An 11,854-nucleotide genomic window follows, 5' to 3' on the forward strand; every position below is an offset into this window, starting at 1 on the left:
CACAAAAGTTACAGATTTTACATATGTACATCATTCAGTTCACCAAAACATTTTAAGTCTCACAAATCTCTTTCTTTGTCACTGGATGGCAGCTCAAGATAGCTGGAGAGGGGGCGTAGAGCATTGGGAACTTATTTCTTCTCGAGATTTCAGCGCAATCTGCTCAAACAGTCTGGGTGCTTGTTTTTATATTCAGAGACTGGTTGGCGGTCCATTCAACCAATCAGAGTTGAATACGTTTTCTGAGGAATTCCAGACCCAAATTGCGTGTGTGCAATTCAGCAAACCGTCCACAGTTCTGACATCTGAGACCAAAAATGAAATCCTTTTCACACGACCTCAAAGGGTCAAAACCTATCATTCGGGTGTTCTCCAGGTTAACCAGTACAAATCTCGTTAAACAATAAAATATATATCTGTTTTTTTTTTTCCAAGTACAAGCGTATCACTTTTCATACCCACCGTTGTTTGGGATTCAATTAACGTTCAACAAACAATCTTAGCATATTTACCCTGCCTCCCTCAGGGCCTAGAGGGGGGTCTCAACCTCCCCAATGGGGAGCAAATCGCTCTCTCAAATGGTCATGTTACACATTTCTTGCAAAACATACAAATAGTCAAACAAAATTTTTTTGTAAATTTTAAAAATTAAGATATAATATTTAATTTGAAATTTATCAATTTTATAAACTTTACAAAGTAAAATATAAAAATTTAGTTTAAATTGAATCTAGGAATTACCTTGGATTTATTTTATGTTATGTACATTTTGTTGCACTTTTTAAAAAAATTAGTTTAAAATTATATATCTATATCATTAATTGCTAAATAATAGAAACATTTAATTTTTTTAAATTGCAACAAAATATACCTAATCCTATTTTTTCTTGTAATTATTTTGCCATGACACGTAGATAGGTAATGTTTTCACCTGAAATTAATTAGTTTAAATGATGCCTAATATACACATGTATCCTATATTTTTCTTGTAATTATTTTTCTACTGATACATTTTCCATAATATTTGGAATTTATACTATTTTCGACATGAAACTGCAATAAAATGTACATAATATGAAATAAATCTAAGAATTTTTAGATTCGATTTAAATTTTTATGTTTTACTTCTTCGTAAAGTTTATAAAAGTATACTTTGAAAATTGATAAATTTCAGATCAAATCTTGTCCCTTAATTTTTAAAGCTTATACATCAAATCTGTTGCCAAGATGGCTGGAAAAATGGTTGGATCCCTCTACTACTCCAGTAGGTATTTCGCTACCGATGCAATCCTCTATCTGTATAAGAGCCAAGTATGTTCTAAAATAGATTATACTTGACACATCTGGGCACATTGGTGCTCCCTATCCTGTCTCGATAGATCCAAACTGGCATCGAAACCTAGTATGCGATACACTTTTTTCTTCTCTGCAGCCTCTTTTCCATGGAAGAGACGTTGCAAGCCTGTCTCTGCTCTATCGTCATTTTCATAGCAAGTGCTCGTCTGAACTCCAAACTATGGTTCCTCCTTGCTAAACTTTCACAAAAAACACTCGACTACCTACAAACACTATCAGCAGTTTCACCTACTCTCTGTGTCGAAACCTAAATGCAGATTCCAAAAACACAGCTTCTTTCCTAGAACTACCCACTTGTGGAACACAGTTCCATTGGCCTGCTTCCCAGCCGACTACAATATGGTAGCCTTCAAGTCTAATGTAAATAAGTTCTTGGTGAACTGTTCCCTTAAACAATAAAATTCTACCCAATCTATACTATTAGCAATTACTACACTAGCATATTACATTCATTAACCTTATCCTCGAGTGGCCTTTGGGCCTCGATCAGTCGTGACTTCCTTGTAAAAAAAAAAAGAAAAGACATTTTATTTAACCTTTTTTTATACCTCGCATCAAATGCTTTTCTAACTTATATAAGGAAAAGAAATCAAGAGTAAATTACAATTTACAAGTATGTTTATTGTTCGACAGAATACTTCGAAAACAATTTTCAAGAAATCCTAATTTCGCAGAGTTTTAAAGAATGCTATTCTTCTCTTTGGAGGAAAGAAAGAAATTAGCGAATTATTATTATAGCCGAGCTAAGAATTTGCTGTTTATGGCATTAAATGAAACAGCACTTTATGAAAAAAAAAGAAGTGTTTGTGTCAGTTAAAACATGTGAAAATAAGGGAAAAAAAAACAAAAAAAAAAAAAACAGTATCGTAAGTCCAAAAAGTGAAGAAATTTATTTTTAAAAACAAATAGTCAGAAGTTCAATGTCAGCTGAAACGTGCAAGTGAGTCGTAGAATGAAAATCAATCTGATTGGAAAAGAAATTCAATGTAGCTTAAAGGAATATAAAAATCGTCTTGCAGTTGCCGAGAATGTCCAAAAATCGCAAGGTTAGAATTCAGTTACTTAAAGGTAACCAACTCATCTGCTTCCATCATTGGCCAGGACACCTGAATTTTCTAGAAAAAATAAGCAAAAATCATATACACCAGACATTTCTCTCATAAACAGACATCTTTTACCTACACACACCAATAATATACAAATTTGCAACACACTAAAATTAGGAACTCCAATCATACGAACGACATCACAAACTATAAAACAAACATTAAAAACCACAAAACATCTCCAAAACAAACTAATTTCCAATACAGATATATACACCGTTCCTTGCCAAAATTGCCATCATAGATACGTTGGTGAAACCCAACGTAGATTATAGAAAAAGCTCAATGAACATAAGAGATATAAGAAATAGCGATTTTCTGAATGCATCATTCTCTCATTCATTGCAGCATAATCATGCTTTTGACTTAAAACAAGAAAAAATAGTTAAATTTATTTCAAATAAATCGCAATAGTGACTTCTTGAATCAGCACTTATCACAAATTCAAGCACAATTAAAGAATGTGATAATTTCTATAATGCATCGCCATTAATAAGTAAAGTCCTATTAAAAGAACACAATGTAATTTCAGACACAGGTTAATTCTCATGCCATAGAAAACACCACCTATAATAATTAATACATATGATAATTAATACATATGATAATACATATAACTAATACATATGATACATGTGATAATTAATACCTATAATAATTAATACCTATAATAATTAATACATATAATACATATGATAATTGATACATATAATTAATACATATGATACATATGATAATTAATGCCTATAATAATAATTACCTATAATAATGAATACATAAAATAATTAATACATATAATACATATGATAATTAATACATATAATACATATGATAATTAATACATATAATACATATGATAATTAATACATATACTACATATGATAATTAATACATATACTACATATGATAATTAATACATATGATAATTAATACATATAATACATATAATTAATACATATAATACATATGATAATTAATACATATACTACATATGATAATTAATACATATAATACATATAATTAATACATATAATACATATGATAATTAATACATATAATACATATGATAATTAATACATATACTACATATGATAATTAATACATATACTACATATGATAATTAATACATATAATACATATAATTAATACATATAATACATATGATAATTAATACATATAATACATATGATAATTAATATATATAATACATATGATAATTAATACATATAATACATATGATCATTAATACATATAATACATATGATAATTAATACATATAATACATATAATTAATACATATAATACATATAATACATATGTTAATTAATACATATAATACATATAATTAATATATATAATGCATATAATAAATACATATAATACGTATAATTAATACATATAATATGTATAATAAATACATATAATACGTATAATTAATACATAAATTACATATGATAATTAATACATATAATACGTATAATTAATACATGTAATACATATAATTAATACATGTAATATGTATAATTAATACATATAATACATATAATTAATACATATAATACGTATAATTAATACATATAATACGTATAATTAATACATATAATACGTATAATTAATACATGTAATACATATAATTAATACATGTAATATGTATAATTAATACATATATGTATAATTAATACATATAATATGTATAATTAATATATATAATACGTATAATTTATACATAAATTACATATGATAATTAATACATATAATACGTATAATTAATACATGTAATACATATAATTAATACATGTAATACATATAATTAATACATATAATATGTATAATTAATACATATAATACATATAATTTATACATATAATAGATATAATAATTAATACATATAATACATATGATAATTAATACATATAATACATATCATTAATACATATAATACATATGATAATTACACATATGATAATACATATGATAATACATATAATAATAAATGCATATAATAATTAATGCATATAATAATTAATACATCTAATAATTAATACATATGATAATAAATGCATATAATAAATAATGTATATAATAATTAATGCATATAATAATTAATACCTATAATCATTTATACATATAATCATTTATACATATAATCATTTATGCATATAATCATTTATACATATAATAATTTATACATATAATAATTTATAAATATAATAATTTATAAATATAATAATTAATGCATATAATAATTATTACATATAATAATTAACGCATATAATAATTTATGCATAAAATAATTAATACATAAAATCAATCAATAAATTACACTCATACACTCATTTCATTCCAGTTGCACATTCATATTTGAATTATAACAGACATATTTGTTCCAAAAAAGAATATGAATTAGATCATATCTTTTTAAATATATTAACGGCTATATGACGTGATAAAAAAAAAATCTTTCTCTTTTTCACAACGCCATGCTCCCTTTTTTTAATTTCCAACGACTTTTTTTTCGTTCCTGAAATGGAACAGGGTCATACATTTCATTACATCAAAAATATATTTTGAAATATTTTAAATGATGTTTTGTTTTCTTAATTTCATTCATCCAGAGGAAGTCTTGCAATAAAGGCGAAACGTTGAACACATAACTTAGTTTCTTCCTTCTCTCTCTCTCTCTCTCTCTCTCTATATATATATATATATGCATACACATACAGTAGAACCCCAGGATACGGTGGCCCTAGAATACGTTTTTTTTTTCAGGTTACATTGTGGAATACGATATTTTTCCAGCCCTTGGTTACGTTGTTTGTGTTATTTATAATGTTATTTGATTATATACATGTCTATTATATACTGTAATTTATTTTCTTACTAGTTTTTAATGCCTATCCCGGGGTTCTTTATATATATATATATATATATATATATATATATATATATATATATATATATATATATATATATATATATATATATTGCAAAGAAATAGTGAAAAACATGAGAAGTATATAGATATAATGAAAATATATTTTTCACCAAAAATCCCCCTGGGAAAGTGACAGAAGAAGCCTTCAACACTAACCAAAACAAAAATCCAAATATAACCTTTGACCCCATTTAGACATCGCTGTCATATTTTTTGATGGCTGAACCAACAATCATCATGAGGGGGTGAGGTCTTTTTTTTTTTTAACTTCCACAAGAATAAATGATAAGCAAATACTCATTACATTTTTGAAACACAAAATGATAGCAAAAATATACTGTAGTTTTTTTTTTTTTAATATATATATATATATATATATATATATATATATATATATATATATATATATATATATATATACATACAGGGTGCCAACAAAGTCTGGCTACATAATCTACAGGATGCTTCCACAAAGTCTGGCTACATAATGTAGCCAGATTTTGTGGACACCCTCTCTCTCTCTATATATATTTTTTTAATTACATTTTCACCCAAAACAAGGCACATTGCCACTTTGTTGTAGGGGGCTATTTCAGGGACATAGGCATCAGGGGTACTGTGTAGGGAGTTGGGCAGCAAGATGTTGGTTCACGTTACACTTGAACTTCTGCATGTCAGTACAGTTGGGGAAGCAGGGACCTGGAAGGGAATTCCAAAGTTTGGCTGTCCTGGGGAAGAAACTACTGGAGTAGAAGGCTCTCTTACATCTAGGGATCTCTACTGTGTAAGGGTAGGATTTAGCTGCTTGTTGGGTTTGTCGGGGATATTTACATTGAGGGGGCACAAGTGTTTGCAGTTCGTCAGAGCATTCACCGTTAAAGTACTTGTAGAACAGGCAGAGGGATGCAAAGTTTCGTCGATGGGACAAAGGCTGAAATTTAGCTGACAGTTCAGGACCTATCAGATTGGCGACTCTCTTTTGAACCTTATCTAGGAGCGAGAGACTAGTAGCAGATGCACCAGCTCAAATATGACAACAATACTCCATACATGGGCGAATGGTGGCCTTATCAAGGTATAGGATACTTTCGGGCGCTAGTATCATTCTAGCACGGTAGAGAGAACCCACCTTCTTCACAGCGGTTCTCGCGATACTCTCAATGTAATTGTTCCAACTCATGTTTCCTGTGAGCGTTAGGCTGAGGAGTTTAAAAAATGTACTTCAGATAAAGAGTCATTGGCCATTGCTATTGGTGGTAGAGAAGGTTTCTTGTAGTTATTGAAGAAAACAAGTTTAGTCTTGGCAGCATTGAATGTGACCATCCATTTATGTCCCCATTCCACTACAGATCAGATGTCATCTTCTAGTGTTCTGCCATTTCTTTAGATATGTGCTCATTTGTTTTCCTGTCATGTCTGTTATAGAGCATGGTGTCGTCAGCATATATACCCATCTCGCAAACAATTTTGTCAGGGAGATCATTTATGAATATTAGGAATAACAGAGGTCCAAGGATAGACCCCTGAGGCACTCCCGCATTTATATAATATTGTTTAGATGTATGACCGTCAAGGACAACCTGGATTTTTCTCTTATCTAAGAAGGATTTAATTATGTTATGTATTCTTCCAGTGATACCATATTATCTGATTTTCCTTAGAAGACCTTCATGCCATACCCTGTCAAAAGCCTTAGATATATCTAGAGCTACTGCTCTACACTTTGCCGCTTTGTCCAGTGAATGGTATATATGTTCTGAGATTACAGTTAGGATGTCTGCTGTGGAACAGCCTTGCCTAAATCCATATTGTTTGTCAGTCAGAAGTTTAGCATCTGTAAGGTGATGGACTAGAGCTTGGTTAATTATGGTCTCAAATATTTTGGCGAAAAGTGGGAGGATGCTAATGGGGCGATAATTTACTGGGTCAGTTCTTTCGCCAGAATTCTTGAAAACTGATACTACAGAAGCAGTTTTCCAGCAGCCAGGAAAGTAAGATGCATTAAGGCATTTGTTGTAAAGTTTGGAGAGAACTGGAGCTACTTCGGCTGAGCACTTTTTTAATAGCACAGCCGGGATGAGATCAGGTCCACATGCTTTTGCAGTGTCAAGATTTCTTATGATAGCATGCACCTGAGAAGGGGTGATTTTCAGATCGTCTTGTGTGGCGTCTGTCCACAAAGGAAAGTCAGGGAGGGGGTGGTTGGCAGGGTCCAGTGTGGAGTTGGAGGTAAACCGACTGGCAAGCATGTTAGCCTTCTCAGTTGCAGAGCAAACAACCTCATGATTGTTGGATAGTGGGGAGATTGTTGATTGCCCATTATTTACTACACTGTTGTAGATTTTCCAGAAGTCGCGGGCTCCTAATTTCTGTGCTACGATGCGTTTTTTAGTGGTTTCAGTAAATTCGATCTTAGCTGTCACTATTTCTTTCTTACAGTTACTTCTGGCTTCTATATACTTCTGTCTGTTTGAACTGGACTTATGTCGGTTAAATTTGTGGTACGCATGCTGCCTTTGTGCTATTGCAGCTGCACAAGTTGAAGTAAACCATTGGGGAAAATGGGGCTTGCTATAAAATTTCTGATGAGATCCCTGATGGCTTTCCAGTCAGCCTTTTTATAATATCTCGTTGTTTTGAGCAGTGGCTCTTCAGTTTTGGCTCTAAAGTTTAGGTCTATTTCAACCATTACCACTGCATTATTGGCGTTCCCAAGTGGGCTGTAGGCATTAGTTACACAGTCATTGGGAACTGTGGTCAGAAACAGATCTAGAGGTGATGCGTGTTGTTCATGCTGGTCTGGGAAACGGGTTGGAAACGTAACTATCTGTGATAGAGAATGAGATATAGAGAAGTTATGTGTTGTGCTACCAGCTGTTTTTGTGTAAGTAGAAAATCCAAGCCAGTTGCTGTGGTGGACACTGAAGTCATCAAATACATGCACTTGTGCACTAGTGTCAAGGGACAGTGCTGTATCTCTGCTGTCAGAGACTTTGTTTATTAGGGTACACTCCTGGGTTGAGGAAGAGTGGTACAGAAAATAAAAGTAACTAATGTTATGTTGCATGTTAAGTCTAAAGCACATAAAGGCTTGATCGTCCAATTCTAGTTTAGTTTCTCTAGTCAAGGGGAGAGAGGGTGTTTCGAATATATACTTCAAGCCTGTGCATATGTCTGTCAGAGTCCTTAGTCAGAGATATCCAAGCATGTTAAAGTAGTTAGAGGGGATAGAGGAGTGTAGGTTAGTCTCAATTAGTGTTAAGATATCCGGGGTGTTTGTTAGGAGAAATGCTTCAACATCATTTAAATTAGTTCTAAGCCCACGGATGTTCGTAAATGCAAGCCTCAAGGGAGAAGGCAGGTTGGTTTTGTTTGAGCTTAGGCCTGGTTTTAGCGTAATTTTTTATTGTACTGTCATTTTTTTTTTTTTTAAGAATTTCAGTTTGGGTAAGGGGTGCTGAACAAGTGGTTATACAGAATACTAGACATGCAACACAAGCAGACCATCAGTTGTCCTTCCATCTACTAGGACTGTGGCCTCGGGATAGCCCATCGGGGATGAGTGCAGGGTCCCTTTCCATGCGTGACATAGCACTACAAACAACCCGATATTATACAACTGTTGATGGAGCAGCCGCTGTAAGCGCTACTATCAGTCAGGAAGAGCAGCCAGGAACTGTCTATCCGGTACCCTCAACCCATCAGACGATGGTCAACCCAATCTACTTGTACTGGCATTATGGCATCCAAGCACTCCCAAGTGCCCAGTTTAAGGGATGGGATGTGTCTGGAGTGGGGAAAACGGCGTTCATTGCCCTAGTCAGGAAACAAGATTGACCACTGAAGGTCTGTCGACTCCCTATGATTCGACCTCTACGCCTGGCTAATAGGCAAAGGAGGAGTATGGAAGCCGGGCGATAGACAGTGCCTATTTACTCTAAGCAGTTTAGGTTTGCAGACTGATAATTTGTTTGAGTCGCCAGCTCTAGGAAGATTGTCATCCAAGACTGAAGAGGCCTTCCTCCCCTTAGGTTTAGCTTCAGAGTTTTCCTTCTCCTAAACAGATGACATGGGAAGATCAACGAGTCCATCAGCACCGAGAGGGGTTTTCCCCCTGCACCTGGGTCCTAATCCAGGTATTTCTGTGACTCCGCGTTGATGGTTAATGTTACTGGGTTAGTTTATAAAGGTTATATATCTACTGAAAAATTATACTCCTTAAAGTGATTACAGGACATTGCTATTTCATTGTTTGTTAATGGAGGAGGGGGTGAGTAAGAGTTCATGTTCATGCAGTGGATGGGTTGGTTGGTTGGTTGTTTTTGTTTTACGGCATATCAACCCTTTTCGGGTTATTTAATGCCGAATCCAAAGATTTTTAAGAAAAATGTTTTTAATAGAATATATTTGTTGTTTTCACGTCGGTTTCTATTTAACCCATAGTTGGGACCCTAACAGGTACTACCACTCCGGGTCAGAGTAAACCTGGGAGCAATGGTAATTAAAGGGTGGCTCCACACTCCCCAAAGCCCACAAGCTGGGGCCTTACCACTGGATATAGTTTAAGGTCATATCCAGGACCCCCATTGAGGGCAGCAGTCGGCGTATTCTAATGCCCCACCAACAGGGCCTCATGCAGTGGAAGCAGCTATATTTGCAAACAGGTCTGTTGGAAGGAGTTAACATGGTTTGTTTTTCCCCTTTAGATGAAGAAAAAAAATTTCCTTTTCTTATTTTTATGTTGGCTTAGGAATAGGATAATATGTTGCAGAGTGGCATGATATTACGGATTAACTAGAAAAAAAATTGTACAAGCTCTGGATATTTTAGATGGCAGGAGGGTTAAGTTGTATATTATTCAATAGATACAAGTAACGTCATTTTTGATATGAAGTACATTATAGTGCAGGTATAATTGGGAGTAAATTATATGCTATATCGTATACAGTATGTATAGTATAGTAAATAGATATATGGGCAGATTTCCAGTAGATGCGAATATATGGAGATTGTAGGTATTAAGTATGTTTCCATTTCTAATGAAGATATCTTCAGCTTTCGTTTAAAAAATCAGGAAGTTGTATTTTGCATTATAGAGTATCGGTTCAGTTTTTGTATTTAACATTGCAAAGCTAAGGAAGGGACATCTATTGCTATGTAATATAGATAGTTGTATATCTAAGTACAGATTGTTGTTAGTAAGTATCGACCTGGATAAGAATAAACTAATGCATGCCTAAGGGGTGGAAATGTACAGATGTTTAGTGATCATAACTTCCAGTCGGTCAGCATGCGAAGGTTAAGGCTGAAAGTTAAGGACCCCCATCCAAGTCGGGTGTAATGTATAAGTGTTAGTGGCAGCTTGGGGAATAGAGCAGATTGTTAGTTTTTAGGAGTTTTAACTTACAGAATACAGTAGAATTAATTATTAGAATTTTGAGTGCCAAGTAAAGTTTAGTTAGAGAAGAGAAAAAGAATTTATATATATATATATATATATACACACACACACGTGCATATATTTAAAATTTTTACAGTTGTTTCATTACTTTCCCGACATACTTAATATATTTGAGCATTCGGAAACGGATCAAGGAAGAAAAAAAATAACACTATCGTACTGGGACAACCACGCTACTCACCTGATTTTGTTCCATGTGACTTTTTTCTCAAATTCTAGAGATCATTAAGAGGCCCCATTTTGAAGGCGTGTATGCCATCACAGAGACTGTAGTGATGAAGCTGAGCGGCATCCCAGAATAATTCTTCCCACAATCTATAGATGCGTGACAGAAAAAGATGGAGAATGAAGGGAGGTACTTTGTTTTGGAGAATTTAAATAAATTTCATTTTATATCGATGCATTTACTTTCCAGACATACTTCACAAATTTGACTATTTCCATTGAACCCATTACAGAAATTTAGATTTGACTGTCACATCTTTTGATGGTTAAACTAAAAATCATCAGAATGGAGAGGGTGGGGGTACTCATACAGGTTTTGAACAAAAAAAAAAAAAGAAGTGTTTTGGTCACTTACATAAAATATCGAAAGATGCTGAAGCACTTAGCCAATCAGAAGGCTCAAGAAGCAAACAGCATTTGAACAACATTTGGAACATATGACCCCAAAGAGATGACAGTAAACAGGTATATCAAAACCCTCCTTCCCATATCTGTTCTAACTAATGCAGAATCTACAAAAGTTGTTGAAAAAAGACTAAACAAAATTTCAGCGGACCTGAACGAGCTTTCCATCCTGCCCTAAAATTAATTCCTTTTCACGTTTTCTTAATTTTTCTCTAGATTATCAATGATCTACAAATGGGTGACTCCGAAGTGAGTAAATCCCATAAGCTGTTAAAACACACACACACATTTTTTTTATTTATATAGAAGATTTATTTATTTATTTTGACGAACAAAAAAAGTCATTATTATGCCCCTTTTTTTAGT

The sequence above is a fragment of the Euprymna scolopes genome, chromosome 39, assembly GCF_053919585.1.
Source record: "Euprymna scolopes isolate OS-2025 chromosome 39, ASM5391958v1, whole genome shotgun sequence".
In the NCBI taxonomy this organism is placed as follows: domain Eukaryota; kingdom Metazoa; phylum Mollusca; class Cephalopoda; order Sepiida; family Sepiolidae; genus Euprymna; species Euprymna scolopes.